Raw genomic sequence first — 15,749 nt, forward strand, 5'->3', positions numbered from 1 at the left:
AATAATAAAATATCTAAAAGGAAGGAAAACTTTTATATGGAGGGAATCTAATTGTCAATTGATTTGGATGACATGACAAATAAAGAGACATTTTTTTTTTGAATAATTGATTGACTTATTAAAAGTGTATGTATTTCAAATTATTTTTAAATATATAAAGATAATACTAATTTTAAAATTTTGAGATTATTTTTTCCATATATTTTCATATTAGTGAATAAAATCTCACTTTTCCCATAATTATATTTGATTTTCATTTATAAAATTTTTTCTATAATAACCATTTTCTTAATAATTTCCTCAAGTCAAATCAATGATAAAAATATTGGGTTTCATGGATATATCAATAATTAGATTTTATAGATATATGGAGAAATATAGATGAAAATTTTGATAAAAAATATTGATGTGATAAAAATTAATAAAAAATTATAAATATTGTGAAAACTCTAATAAGAATAATAATAATAATACACACAAATGTGTATATATATATATATATATATAAAAGTGTAGGTTAAATTCAAGTTAGATTTGACTCTTTTAGGTTTGGGCCAATTGAGTATTAAGAGTTAAGAGTATAATTAGGTTAGGTTGTACCTCTATTTTATTATTATTAGTCTAATTAAGTTGGGTTGAACCTCTCTATTATTATTATTATTATTATTATTATTATTATTATTATTATTATTATTATTATTATTATTAATTACATTTCTATACATTTTTTTTATCAAAATTAAAATAATAAATGAGAAAATATTTTTCAAAAATAAATTTATAATATACTGCAGAATAAATATTGTTATGTATGCCAATATAAAATTATAAATTGAAAAAAATAATACAATGAATTTGGATGAAACTCAAGTTAGACCTATTAAAACTTAGAATAATAAGCATTATGAATATTAAATTACATGCATAAAATTTAATGGAACAAATTAACTATTAAATTGAAAATTTACTAAGCAATATTTTATTATATTTTGTGTTATATGGACAAGAGCTTTAATATTAAGATATCAATGTGAGAACACAAGGATACAATTATTTACATTTTAAATATTGTTTGATATGATATCTATCTTTATGGATAAAAAAAAACCATTTTAATCTATCATAGAAAATATTATAGAGGACAACAATCAAATAGGATTGTAAGGGTCTTAAAACATCTTATGTTTCCTTATTTGTTATATCTATATACTCCTTCAATATTTTTTACTCTTTGAATAGTTTTTACAAGTCTATTTTGATATCATAACTTTTTTACTTTATGATTTAAAATATTTATAGAGATATTTTCAATAATTTTTATTTAAAAATTTTGTAAGGAAACTTATTTCCATAAGAAATTACTAATATATGAAATATCTTATACAATATTATTCTTTTACTAAAATGAATGTATGTTTGTTGTAACAAAAACCTCTCAACTTTTGGTATGAAGTGGTGTTTAATAATCATGGTAACACACATATAGGTTTGCTAGAGAACCTTTATCCTCATTAGTGTTAAAATGATCTTAGTTGAGGAATCATACCCTCTTTGAATAGTACTATTCCTTCCAATAGTGAGTGTATTTGGACAAATGCAAATGAATTTGACTTCCAATAGTTCTTTTTATGCTTTGAAAAAGGACATTAAACTCACCATGCTTGAGAATAAGGTAGAAATACCAATAGGCATAATTGGAATAATGGTGAAATAATGTTATTTTTAGACAATGGCTCTCATGTTTTATGCCATAATTGGGTAATGGTCATTTTTATCGTTAGTAACAACAAGAAAATTATAAAGAGTTAGTAAAATAGAATGCAAACAACAATTTTAACATAGTTTGACCCCATTTATGTCCATGGCCTGGAACTTCAATCTAAGTTTTTAGGTGCTTTACTATACTGCGATCCTTCAAAATATACTTGATTTCTAGGTGTCCATGGACTTTAGCACTTCACAAATGTTCTTCCAACACTTAAAATCACTCTCACAAAAGTACAATAAATCTGGAATCAAAGACAACATAAGAACTAGTTTTGCAAGCGTGCGTAAAATAACAAGGATAATTATTCTCAAAGTGCAATGAATAATATTTGCAAGTCTTTTATATAATTTCACTCAAAGCATATTAAAGACTTAAAATTTGGACAATAAGATGATTAACAAGTGGTAGCCCCTCCAAAAAGGAAGCTCAAGAGTCTTAAATAGGAGGTTTCAAGGTAAAACTAACTATTAGATACAAGTTACAATTCAACCAGTCAATGATTACTTACTAGTGGTTACACTTTTTGTAGGTGATCATTGGAGAGTGTTGTACAATAGGTTAAGCAATTAGCTAACTAATACCTCAACTAGTTGAGGTTTTTCTCAGCTAGTTGCAAGACTAATAGTCAATGTCAACCTACTCCTTTTTTCTACTGCTCAATTGGTTAATTGATTGCACTTGACTTCTATAATTTTGAAAGTTTTCAAGTTTTTGAGTAAAAAAAGTATAAGGACCATCTAAATTGAATCTCTATGTTATTTTTCAAAACCATTTGATCTTTCAAGTACATTAAGAAAAGTTGGTTCATGTTGAAAACATAGGATTGAAAAGCATTTTTTAAAGATGAAAAAAAAATGTCAAACATTGGTTTTTAATCTAGTATGAATAAAAAAATATCAAACATTTAATCTAGTATGAATAAAACTTTATTTTTCTTCATAAAATTATCAATATTGCATAAATGAGTTCTTTAAAAAAAAAAAAATTATAATATGATTCTTTTTTCATTTAAACACATTTTACTTTAAAGACTAATGTTAAGACAAAATTTATCCTCATTGATTAGCACTTCTTATATAACTTAACCTTACAAGAGAACCCATTATGATCTTCAAAAGAACTTTCTCTTGATTTCCTCTTTAGCTCTATAGGGTTGAGGTATATTGGTTTTTCTTGATTTATCTATGGTGATCTTCTTTCTTATCACACTTGAAGATCAAATGTTCAATCTAAATCCTTATTTTGTTTTCATCAAAATTTAGATTTAACCAAACCTTGAGCTAACATCTTCATTGGTTTTTAGTGAAATGACAATATAAAAATCAATAATTCCATTGATCAAACCACAACAATGCTAAGACGTTGGAACAATGGCCATTCATGGATGCTATAGTAATAATCTCTTTTATTAGTTTTTCATTGGTGGTATGAGCTATTATTCCAACTTGACCTTTAGATCATCTGCATTAAGAGTATGAAGAGGTTGGTTAGAATAACACTTCTACCCTTTAGTTGATATTGCATTAGATGTAGAGGTTGACTTAAAGAACTAGTGTGGCATAGATGATACTAGAAAAATAACCTAGTTATAATCTATTTCTAGTGGTCCTAAACCACGCTCATTAATTTGATCAAGTTTCTCATACTAACCAAAAGAAAACAAAAAATATTGAATTATAAAGCCCACCCTAAATGTTAGACCAAGGGTTCTCTTAATCGTGTTTTGATGATAACAAACAATGATTAAGTTGCTAAATTGATTTGAATTATAAAGAATTTCAAGTATTAGTTTGAAAATTCATCAAAGGACCTAATGGATGTAAAATTAAGACAAATGAAAAACCCTTTAATCATAGGAAACATATGTAAGATGAATGCATGGGTAGACTTAGGATTCTCATATCTTTTCATGCATCTTTAAAAACTCGGTTTATGCATTAAAATTACATTTCCATCAAAACCCGAGTTTTATCAAGTGAACATTAGGCAAATTGTTTCAAAATTGGCGTATTAGTTTACTTAAAGACCTTGCCTAAGTGTTAAAAGAAAAAAAAAAAAAAAGATTTTCAAGCAAAAAACGGTGAACAAGTTGAGACATTGGCCAACCGATTCAATCGGATAGGGTACCGGTCGACCGGTTACACCTTTCCGATCAAGGTTCGATCGAGAGATGTAAAATTTTCTCTCTCTTCCTATAGCATTGCATTCTCGGTCAAGGGATATGTCTTCTTAGTTGAGGTCTAATTGAGGCTTAACGATCACTTACCATTCATTTATTGTCCAATGGCTAGTCAATCGGTTGACCCCCAACTTGATCGATCGAGGTTGCTTTTTGGTTCTTGAAGCTAGAAACCTATAAATTGAGAGCTCCACTTCATTTATGAGCAAAAGAACACCTATATTTATTTGTTTACCTACTTGTTATTGCCTAAAAAGTTGTCACTCTTTCTTTGGTGCATTAAACCTCCACTTGCATATTCCTTATTGCACCATTGTGATTCATCTTATCATTTGAGTTGTATTTGAGCCCTTATTGAGCTAGGTTGAGATATTTGCATTTATTATTTGAGTGTTAGAACCTTCAAGTGAGTAAAGACTTGAAGAGATTGTGTAAGAGTCCATTGGAATCGGAATCAAAGTGTAAAGGTGTTAGAAGCTTGGTTGAAACTTCTAGTATAGTGGAACTCTCACTCGGCGAGGAGCTTGAGAAGAGTGAACGTAGTCAAGAGGTGACAAACCACTATAAAATTTGAGTTTCCTTTCTTTAACCTTATCGCTTAATATTTGTGCTTCATTTGCTTGAATTTTTTGTGTTTGAAAAATGCTTATCTCAAAAAGAAAGTTCAACAACTTGAAAAAGAACTTAGAGAAGTAAAAAAAAAAATTTCAAATGTTGAAGATTCTAAAACTTGTCTTGAAAAAGAGAATGAGATTTTAAGAAAGAAAAATGAATGGTTGACTTCCTCTCTTTCGATCTTTTCTTGTGGATAAAAATCTTTTAAAATGATCCAAACTAGCTAAAAATATATTTTTGACAAACAAGGGCTAGGATTTAAATATGCAAAGAATCAAATAGTATTTTAAGAACTATTTTGTAAATGAATCCACAAGTGCAAGTCCTTCCACTACTTGCAAATTTTGTGGATAAGGATGACACATTAGTTGCACGTGCCCTTTAAGAAATGATTCTCAAAAGAATTTAAATGCAAAAGCTAAAAAAATTTGGGTTAAAAAATCCAAGGTCACTAGCCTTCAAGGACCCAAGAAGATATGGGTACCTAAATCAACTTGAGTTATGGGTTGTAAGGTTCAAAGAAGGATAAGTGGTTTTTGGATAGTGGATGCTCTAGACACATGACCGGAGATGAATCCAAGTTTGCTTTTCTTTCAAAGAAAAGTGAAGGATATGTTACATTTGGAGGCAATTCAAAAGGAAAAATCATTGGTTAAGACAACATTGGTAATGACACATCATCTCTCATTGAAAATATTTTATTAGTATATGGTTTAAAACATAATCTTTTAAGCATTAGTCAACTTTGTTAAAAAGGTTTTAAAGTGATTCAAACATCTCATTGCATTATCAAGGATATTCAAAATGACAAAACCATCTTCATGGGACATAGATGTGATAATGTTTACACTATAAATATTTCAAAATATGATTGTCATGATAGATGTTTTTTAAGCATGCATGATCAAAGTTGGTTGTGGCATAGGAGGTTGGGACATGCTAACATGGACCTCATTTCCTAAAATAAAATTTTAAAAAAATAAAGTTTTGTGAAGCTTGTCAAGTGGGAAAGCAAATCAAAAACTCTTTTAAAAACAAAAACTTCATTTCCATAACTAGGCCACTTGAGTTATTGCATATGGATTTATTTGGCTCCTTTAGGACACCAAGTCTTGGAGGAAAGTCTTATGCTTATGTTATTGTGAATGAGTTATCTAGATACACATGAGTTTTGTTTTTAAGTGAAAAGAATGAAGCATTGTATGAGTTTTCAAAGTTTTGTAATAAGGTTCAAAATGAAAAAAGTTTTGCAATTACTTGTATAAGAAGTGATCATGAGAAAGAATTTGAAAATGTTGATTTTGAAAATTATTGCAATAAGCATGGAATTTACCACAAATTTTCGGATTCTAGAACTTCTCAACAAAACAGGGTAGTTGAAACAAAAAATAGAATCATTCAAGAGATGGCAAGAACCATGTTAAATGAAAACAACCTACTAAAATATTTTTGCGCCAAAGTGGTTAACATTCTTGTTATGTTTTAAATAAAGTTTTATTCAGACCCATTCTTAAGAAAACTCCCTATGAGTTTTGGAAAAACAAAAAACCCCACATTAGCTATTTCAAAGTCTTTGGATGCAAATGTTTTGTATTAAACACCAAAGACAATCTTGGAAAATTTGATGCAAAATCGGATGTTGGAATTTTCCTTTGTTACTCAACTTCAAGTAATGCTTTAAGAGTTTTCAACAAAAGAACCATAGTTGTAGAGGAGTCCATTCATGTTAGTTTTTATTAATCTAACAATTCTCTCCAAGAAAGAAAGAATGTTGGTGACAATTTAGGTTTGGAGACTTACATGGGAAGATTGTAAAATTGAAGATAGAAGACAACAAGAAGTGAATGAAGTGGATCCAAAGGAAGAAAGATCACCATTGACACTACCACATCTCAACAAATGCAAGGTGAATCAAACTAAGACCTTCCTAAAGAATAGAAGTTTGTCATCAATCACCCACAAGATCAAATCATAGGTAATTTGTCTAATGAGGTAAGAACTAGATCCTCTCTTAGAAATATTTGCAATAATGTAACTTTTATCTTTCAAATTGAACCTAAAAATATAAATGATGTTTTAGATGATGAAAATTAGATGATTGTTATGCAAGAAGAGTTAAATCAATTTGAAAGAAGTGAAGTATAGAAATTAGTACCAAGACCTTCAAATCCAAGTGTTATTGGAACTAGATGAGTCTTTAGAAATAAAATGGATGAAAATGGCATAATTGTTAGAAACAAAGCAAGGTTAGTAGTCCAAGGTTTTAATCGAGAAGAAGGAATAGATTATGAAGAAACCTTTGCCATCGTAGCTAGGTTGGAAGCCATTAGGATGCTATTTGCCTTTGCATATTTTAAAGACTTTTTTTTTTTTTTTTTATATCAAATGGATGTGAAAAGTATTTTTTTAAATGGTTTTTATAAATGAAGAAGTATATGTTGAACAACTACACGATTGTGAAAGTTTTAATTTTCCTAACCATGTTTTTAAACTTAAAAATACACTTTATGGTTTTCAACAAGCACCTAGAGCATGGTATAAAAGATTGAGCAAATTTCTTTTGGAAAATGGTTTTAAAATGGGTAAAATTGGCACAACTCTCTTTATAAAAACCAAAGAAAATGATATGCTCTTAGTTCAAATATATATTGATGATATCATTTTTGGTGCTACTAATGTCTTTCTTTGTGAAGAATTTGCCAGATGCATGCATAGTGAGTTTGAAATGAGCATGACGGGAGAGCTCAACTTCTTTCTTGGACTTCAAATCAAGCAGCTAAAGGAAAAAACCTTCATCAATCAAGCAAAGTATATAAGAGATTTTCTGAAAAGGTTCAACATAGAGGAAGCCAATACAATGAAGACTCCAATGAGCTCATCCATCAAGCTTGATAAGGATGAGAAAGGTAAATCCATTAACTTTACTATGTATAGAGGCATGAGAGGTTATTTACTATACTTGACTGCTAGTAGACCTGATATTATGTCTAGTGTATGCTTGTGTGCTAGATTTCAATCTTGTCCTAAATAATCTCACTTAAGTATAGTAAAAAGAATCCTTAAATATTTGAAAAGAACAATGGACATGGGCTTATGGTATTCTAAGGCTGATAACTTTGAATTAATTGGTTTTTCGGATATCAATTTTGCTAGTTGTAAGGTTGAAAGAAAAAACACTAGTGACACATGTCATTTATTAGGACACTCACTTGTTTCATGGCATAGTAAGAAGCAAAATTTGGTAGCTTTGTCAATGGAGAAAGTCGAGTACATAGCAACCAGTTTATGTTGTGCACAATTTTTTGGATGAAACAAACACTTAGTGATTTTGGTTTATATTTTGAACATGTACTTATTAAATGTGATAATATTAGTGTCATAAGTCTATAAAAAAATCTTGTGTAACACTCTAGGATTAAGCATATAGAGATTAGACATCATTTTCTTAGAGATCATACACAAAAGGATGACATAACACTTGAATTTGTAAACACTAAAGATCAATTTGTCGATATCTTTACAAAACTTCTAAGTGAAGAACAATTTGTTGACATTAAAAGGGCTCATTTCATTATGATATAATGTTTTCTTATGAATGCTTGATGTCTATGCCTATTGATTACTTGAATTTCATATCATATGCATCATATAGAACATCATATATAGACATATACTTAGAAAATGGTCAATTTTTTTACCAAAAATCAAAATTCCCTTGGCATTGGGCATAAAAAATTGGGAAATTCAACTGAAAAAGGCATGGAAAGGATTAAGAAATGAAAAAGTATGGAGAAAATGGAAAGTCAAAGAGCATTGACCATGTTGACCAAGCGATCAACCGATTGAGGTTTGGTCAACCGGTTCATCGAGGCTAAGAATTTAAAAAGCCTCTTGCGCGTCATTTCTTCACCATTTTCTTTGGTTCTTCAAGAGGTTTTGCTGTAATAAGGGTCTGGAAGAAGTTTTGGTGTTATTTCTTGCTGATATAGCTATCTTGGACATGGATTTGCGAATCTATAACGCATTTGGAAGTTAGGGTTTCGGTTTTTCGGTACCTACTCTTTTCAATCAAGCTTTATTTTGTTTTTCCCTAATTTTCTTTGACTCTTATGGCTCTTAAAAGAGAGTTAGTTGCAGCTAGGGCTTAGGGCAAGCACCTAGAAAAGGCGTCTCAACTAGAGGCATGTCGAAAGACGCATTTTGATACCGCCCTATTCAGTACCGCGGAGGAGTACCAACGGTACCAACAACATTTCTCTTACTAGCGTGTGGTACCTAGGAGAGACATTGACTTTGCACAACTAAGCTACTTTAGATTCAAGACTTTTTCGAGAGGATAAAATGGCTTCTTGTTGTATATTTATTCGAGGTCATTTTTCCGTCTTTGGTTCGGGCATTCTATGTCAAGGTGAGGTATCATGTTGGAGGTCCTATTTCCTATACCTTGAGAGGAGTGGAGATTAAGCTTGATGCAAATTCTAGTTTCCGGATTCTTGGAGTGCCAACTGTTGGATTGAGGATATATGAGTCTAAGGTGTGGCCTACCATTCTTGGATTTAAGCCTAGAGAAGTCATTCAAAGGATATGTGGACTATCAGATGTCTATGGATGGGCAAGCCATTAGCATACAACTTGATAGTCATCTGTAGAGTGCTTCATCACATGCTATGTTTCACTTTCTTGCCATGGGGTGGACACTGAGATTGGGTCTCCTACTATAAGGTTTTTTTGATAGATTTGATTATCACTAGAAAACAGATTCATTTGGGATATCTGATGATGATGCACATGATTGCTTGTTGTGAGAACACGACTAGAGTATTCCCTTATGGACGCTTTCTCTCTTTGGTATTTAAGGAGATCGACATAGACTTGAGCAAAAAGACATGCTTTGAGGCTCTTAGTATATATGACACATATAATGATTAGTCTAAGTAGATAGAGGACTACAATAAGGATAGTGATAGGGATAGGTATACCCTGGAGTTGAGAAGGAGGTAGAGATTAGACAGATGGAGGGTATAGTAGACCTTCAGGGTGACCTATACTTTTAGAGTGGCCACCAGCTGAGAGGGCTTGAGCTTGATATTCCTCCACTTTAGACAGAGATTCCTTCATATACTAGAGGTGTTAAGTTTGAGTCTACATTTTCTGAATCGATGATGATTGAACCTGCATTCATAGAGAGACCATCTACTTAGCCATCATATATCTAGCCCTCCTTCTTTAAACCAATATTCACTAAGCCCACCTATATTGAGATACCACCTCCTCAGGTACCTCATACTCCTGATCATGCTGGTTGGATGGATTTATCGGCCTAGATTAGCTCCCTTGGTACTCGCATGGAGGAGCTTGTAGTGGTTAGTGACACATGATTTACTCTATGGATGATAGGATAGACCACTATCAAACTGGGTTCACTTCTCAGTTTGAGTATCTCCAGTAGAAGATTGATTGCATTGAGGATCTCATGGAGTAGATGATTAATCGCATTGAGGATCTCATGGAGCAGAGGATTAATCGCATTGAGAATCGCATGGAGCGTCAACATGAGAAGATGATGACTTACTTGTGTTCCGTGTTTCCATTTACTCAGCCTTGATGATTAGTTGGACCCCTTGTTCATTTTTTATGTTGCCAAAGAGGGAGGTATTTTAGGATTTAGGAGGCTAGATATAGGAGATTCATACATGCATATCTTTTTTTGTTTGGATCGTATATTGCTTATCTCTAGTTACTTTAGCTTGTTGGACATATGATGTACTGATCGATACATTTGACATGATACATGATATGCTTATATATTTGATGACTTACATTGGATGTTCCTTGTTTCAATACTTTCTAATATGTCTTGATCATCGTGTTTTAAATTTCTTAAATATTAATTGTTGATCCATGATTGGTTTGAGAAGGAGATTATTTTTCTCCTAGATAACCAAGATTTGTCATCATAAAAAATGGGGATATTGTTAGCCTAAGGGTTCTCCTAATCATGTTTTGATGATAACAAACCATGGTTAAGTTGCTAATATATTTTAATTATAAAGAATTTTAGGTATTAGTTTGGAAATTCATCAAAGGACCCAATGGATGCAAGATCAAGACAATTGGAAGACCTTTTAATAATAGGAAACATATGTAAGATGAATGCATGGGTGCACTTAGGATTTTCATATCTTTTCATACATCTTTAAAAACTCGATTTATGCATTAAAGTTACAAATCCATCAAAACTCGAGTATTATCAAATGAACCTTAGGCATTCGTTTCAAAATTAGCATATTAGTTTACCTAAAGACCTTGCCTAAGTGTTAGAAGAGAAAAAAACAGAAAAAGATAAGTTTTCGAGCAAAAAATAGTGAACTGATCGAGGCACCGACAAACCAACTCAATTGGATAGGGTACCAGTTGACCGGTTATACCTTTTCGGTTGAGGTCCGATCGAGAGATGTAAAAAATCTTATTTCTTTTCCAATAGACTTGCATTCCTGATCAAGGGATATGCCTTCCTGGTCAAGGTTCGATCGAGGTCTAACGATCACTTGTCATGCATTTATTGGCCAACTGCTTGTCAATTGGTTAACCCCCAACTCGATCGGTTGAGACTGTTTTTTTGGCATTTTTGGCTCCCAAGGCTAGAAACCTATAAATTGAGAGCTCCACTTCATTTATGAGCAAGAGAACACTTGTATTAATTTGTTTACCTATTTGTTCTTGCCTAAAAATCTCTCACTCTTTTTTTGGTGCATTAAACCTCCACTTGCATATTTCTTATTGCACCATTGTGATTCATCATAGCATTTGAGTTTTATTTGAGCCCTTATTAAGCTAGGTTGAGATGTTAGCATTTGTTATTTGAGTGTTAGAGCCTTTAAATGAGTAGAGACTTGAAGAGACTATGTAAGAGCCCATTGGAGCCGAAATCCAAGTGTAAAGGTGTTAGAAGCTTGGTTGAAGCTTCAAGTATAGTGAAACCCTTACTCGGTTAAGATCTTGAGAAGAGTGGACGTAGGTAAGAGGTGTTGAAACACTATAAAATCTGAGTTTGCTTCCTCTAACCTTATCTCTTTATATTTGTGTTTCCTTTGCTTGAATTTGTTGTGTTTAAAAAAGATTTTTTAAAAACCCAATTCACACCCCCTCCCCCCCTCTTAGGTGTTTTCTCTATAAAGATTAGCCATTATTTTCTCACTAAAGTTTCACAAGATTTAAAGATAATTTATTGATTTGAAAGAAATATATGTGAATAAAAAATTAAATATTTCTTCATTAATCTATGTTAAGTTACTCTTAAAAATGGGATAAAAATGTCATGATCGACAAGGAAAAGATAAAAATATAATTATGAAGTGGGTTAAGTTCATGTGTATCTTTAATTGTTTCTTTCCATTATTTATAACAACATATCTTGTTCTAGTGTTTCATCAATTTCAATAGTAGGATCATCCTATGGAAATGTCACCTTATTGTCTTCTTTGTAATTGTTGTCTCCTTTAATTGTCTTAATATCCCTCTAATTAAATAGTTTTATTCCATTTGAATTTGGATTTTTGTAAGATACAATGATCATGTGAGTTTGATTAATGTTTCCTGATTGACACCAAATAGACCTAATTTAGTTGGTAAAATAATACTATTTTACATAAATTAAAAGCATAATTATTTGTTTTAATTAAGTTATTTACTATAAGATACCTTCACTTTATTTGTGTAAGGTTTATGTTAAAAATAGGTGCAAATAGTGGGAAAAACAATGCAAAATCAACCTTCTTATTTCATTTTAGAACCTGCCATTTTGCAACCCTAGGTTGCAAACTTATAATTTCATAACCTATAGTTTGTGAAATCAGTGATTCTAAACCATTTCACAACCCTACCAAAGATCTAGGTTGCAAACCAAGGTTGTATAATCATTGAAGCACCTTCTACTTTATTTTCATCTTATTTCACTATCTTCTCCACATGACAGTGCATTAACACTTGCAAAAGCCTCCATCATTGCTATCTAGGTTACCTTTGCAAGCCACTAAGTATAAACAACCTCTCTTTTGGATTTCATGAAGATTTGACAACTAAGATGACATGTATACCACCTAAAGGCTAAAAGGAGTATTGTTAATGAGAGAAGAGTTAGACTTCTACAATGGATATGCAACAAGCAACCATGAAAGGACATTTTGTTTATATAATATCCTTTAATAATACCACTAATCAAGTTTTACACGTCTCAACAAGCATTAGAAGCATTTTTCAAGCTTTTAAATAATATTAGCTTAGTTAGTATAAGATAATAAGGCATGTTTCATGTCTTAGGCTCACCACCCAAATTATTTTTATGTAAACTAATATTTTTTAGTTTAAGATGAATTCAAAAACTCTGGTGTCAATTCTATGCAATTTTAGTTCAATGTTAGTTCATTTTTTTCATTAAATTCTTTTGAATTTTAATTTTCCAATGTCATTTAAATTACAAGGTAAGAATTAAGGCTTAATCACCATTGATGATATAACATTTCATCATTTTCCCTATTCTTTGGTTGATCAAAGGCTGCTAACGTAAGGATCGTTTCTTTGTTTATTATCACTATGGTAATTTGTTGCTTGAAATGTCTTCAATAAGAATGGATTGTGGAGATAGTAATGAATAGAGTCTCCATTAACATAACCTTGATTGATTAGAGAATTGAGGACTAACAAGTGTAATACCCATCTAAGATATGGTTTGCATCACATGCATGGAGACTTACTCAGGTAACACCATCCTTGAACTCTCTCTTTTGTTACACTCATTTAACTATTTAATGCTATAAGTTACTAGTTTTTCTTTAAATTTAACACCTATTTAATGCTTTGGATGTCTTATTTATTTTTGGCCAATGAATGAATGTTCACACCTATTGTTAGCATAACAAAGAAATATCATTCGGTTCCAATCATTCAACCTACTACACTTTAAGTCTTATAAAAAATACATGCTTGGTAAGTTGTCAATGCATAAAAGCTAGCTAAGTGACACATCTTGCTCCAAAAGATCCTTTCTTAAGCTTATATAGGGAGCAAGAAGGTTCTAGAACCTCCTAGATCAATCCACACTTGTCCATTGGTGGAAGACTCTAGAGAAGCCTAGAGATGTCTACACATCTCTACACTAGGCTAGGAGACATTGGAATAGTGTGGGACGTTTTAGAATATTCCAGAGTCCTCTTGTACATAGTTTGTACATAGGAGTTGTGTTGGATCTTGTAAAGAATTCTTGATTTGTTAGAAACCTTCCAAAGTTCCAAAGAGTTCCTAAGGTGCCTATAAATTAGTGAGAACCTCTAACCTTGTAAAACATCCTTTGTACAATAAAAGCTTCCTTTGCTTTAAGTGTTGCCTGTGATTTTCTTAACTTCAAGTCATGTTCTTAACTTAGTCTAGATAGTTAAGTATGAGGGGAAGACTGACGTAGCAACGTCAACTATTTTGAAGTTGTCTAAGTGTCACATGTGAGCTTAGGAAAAGCCTAAGTCCATGACATAAGACTAAAACTCTCAATGAGTGTTATAATCATGGTTTTTCTGTTTCCTAGTGACTTTTTATATTTTTTTATATTTTTTTTATACACTAACAATAAAAAATGAAAGAAAAAGGAAAAAGAAAAATGCACAAGCATTTCCTTCTTTATTATTCATTTTTTTTTTTAGCAAAATGGGATCTTCTTCATAAATTAAGGACTTAAATTATTAGCTTGGAACCTACTACGCCTTCATCACTTCCTTAATCATTCTTAGTTCCCATATTTAAATCTCATCACCTAATTGTTTATGCATATGACTCCATGAAGCTCTTCAATTTATCCCATTAATGCTTAGATTTCCACAAATTCTTCTCATCTTGTCCACTTCTTTTTAAACATAGTTGCATGTTTGTAGACCCTCCATTTTGTCATTTTAGCACATGTCTTTAAGTTCAATTCTAGTGTTCCATAACAATTCCCTGGTGGCCCATTACTACTCATGTAGCTTATCTTTTCTGAGCTACTTTGGAAACTTGGGTTGAGGGGTTTATACAACTTCACATTATGACCTTGGATGCCTTTCAAGTTTAGATTAGGCTTCACTTAGGTGCACTTTAGGTTAGACTTAGTTAGGCCCACCAAGTCTGATCCTAGGCCCGTATAGGTATACCCAACTCATTAGGTACCACCTTAGGCCCATTTAGACACCTTAAGCCCATCCAAGTTCACTTAGGCCCACTTAAGTCACTTAGACACTTTTAGACTTACTTTTTATATGACTTGCATGATTGCATGACCTACATGACTTGTGTGGCTTGTACGACTTTCTTTATTATTTTATTTTACTTTTATTATATTATAAGTTTTCTAACTCATATTTCTTAGTTTTTTTTTTTTTTTTGGCATTAAGAAAGGGGGTTGCCATCTATTTGGAAGGAGAATAACTAGAATTTTGAAAAATGGGAGATTTTATTTTTAGGGGGGCAACCACCATTAGATTTTTTTTTTTTTTTTTTTTTTGGGCATCAACTACAAAAAAAAAAAAAAAAAAAGAAAGTGGGGATTTTTCTTTTTCAGTAGATGGGTTTTCTGGAGGCTAAAAAAAATATGAAAAAAGAGGAAGCAAGAGAATTATGGGATTATCTTCACGGGGAATAAGAAAAACGTGTGGATTCACAGGTTTTTGAGGATTTTCGGAGAAGAACCATTGCTGGAAGTCAAGCGAGTTGAGTCAAAGTTGTCAGGTACTTGCTCATCCAGTTGCTGCTGTAAGTACTCCTTCGACCTAGGGAATCCTTTGAACCACCACCTCTGTCACTCATCTGTTGTCACCTCGCGTATCCGGTGGTCCACGCGATTGCTAGATGGATGGACACGTGATTCTCAACACACAAGGGGTTCTTGATTCAGCGGTTGCACCTGCAAAAGGCATCCGGACAGGGTGTCCGGACGCACCCTCCGATGGTTTTGTTAGCCATGGTGAAAGAGAGATACATAAATCAGTTGACCTTTTACTAGGTATCAAGAGGTTACCAGGGGATCTCCCCCTTCTTCTTCGTGTGAAGGCATATATATACAGCTTCAGGGGTACTGCTCCTTTCATTAATGGTGAGGAGATATTTTATGTTTGTGATGATGATAATAGGTGTCAGTAGGAGCACTATCATCCTACGAATGGCTGT

Source organism: Vitis vinifera, chromosome 17, assembly GCF_030704535.1.
Source record: "Vitis vinifera cultivar Pinot Noir 40024 chromosome 17, ASM3070453v1".
Lineage (NCBI taxonomy): Eukaryota > Viridiplantae > Streptophyta > Magnoliopsida > Vitales > Vitaceae > Vitis > Vitis vinifera.